The sequence below is a fragment of the Aptenodytes forsteri genome, unplaced genomic scaffold (genome assembly GCF_000699145.1).
Source record: "Aptenodytes forsteri isolate BGI_AS27 unplaced genomic scaffold, ASM69914v1 Scaffold642, whole genome shotgun sequence".
Classification (NCBI taxonomy): domain Eukaryota; kingdom Metazoa; phylum Chordata; class Aves; order Sphenisciformes; family Spheniscidae; genus Aptenodytes; species Aptenodytes forsteri.
The window spans coordinates 10,906-11,802 of NW_008795087.1; positions in this window are offsets into that span (position 1 = coordinate 10,906).

Here is an 897-nt window from a genome sequence, read left to right on the forward strand (position 1 = left end):
TCTGCAGAAATGGCTGTGGATTTACCGAACCAAACACCATTTTTCAAGTGGGCACTTCCACCTGTAAACCATACTCCTAAAGTATCACTGGGGTCGAAAGGAGGAGCGTCTTGCATAGGAGAGGGTGGTGCATCACTCTCATATTCTTGCGGCAGTCCTATTCAAGTTATGGTTTCAGTGGGAGTCCTTCCTGAACGATCATTTCCTGGGAGGACAACGCGATGGTGGAGGTAAAGTGTCCACCGCTGAACAGTAGGCTTCTGGGCCACCCCTAGGGGCAATTCTCAGCCTTTGAGGATAACTTTCAGAGTGGGGAGAGGGGTGTTGTCATGAAAATTTTGCAACTGGCCCATGCCATCCAAGGAGAGAGGCTAGGACACAAAGTATAGAATTACAAGAGTAATTCTCTGTTCATGCGCGTGAGGTGTCCCAGTCAAGCTGTGGCACCCCGAATGCAGTTTTACACATGGTTCTTATGCCTTTCAAGCATTCAGGTACAACATGATTTGACCAATCGCTACTTAACACACACATATACTGCTGTTTTGCAAAGCAACTCTAGTTTGATGGCGTCATCATCCATCTGCTTCTTTCTGGATCTAGACATCCCTGGAGTTGGTCTCGCTGCAGTTCCTTCTCTCTCATGCCAGATCATGGGAGGGTTTCACAGAGGAGTTGGAGGGGCTGGGATGCTAGCGTGATCTGGGTAGTCCAGGGGTATCCTTTCTTCTTCAGGGTGGGGGCTGTCCTTCTCCTGCTTGCAATGATTCAGGGTCCTTTAGTCATGCTTACTGAACCATGGCTATGCAGTATACTATATAAACTATATATATAGAATCATAGAATAGTTTGGGTTGGAAGGGACCTCTAAAGGTCATCTAGTCCAACTCCCCTGCC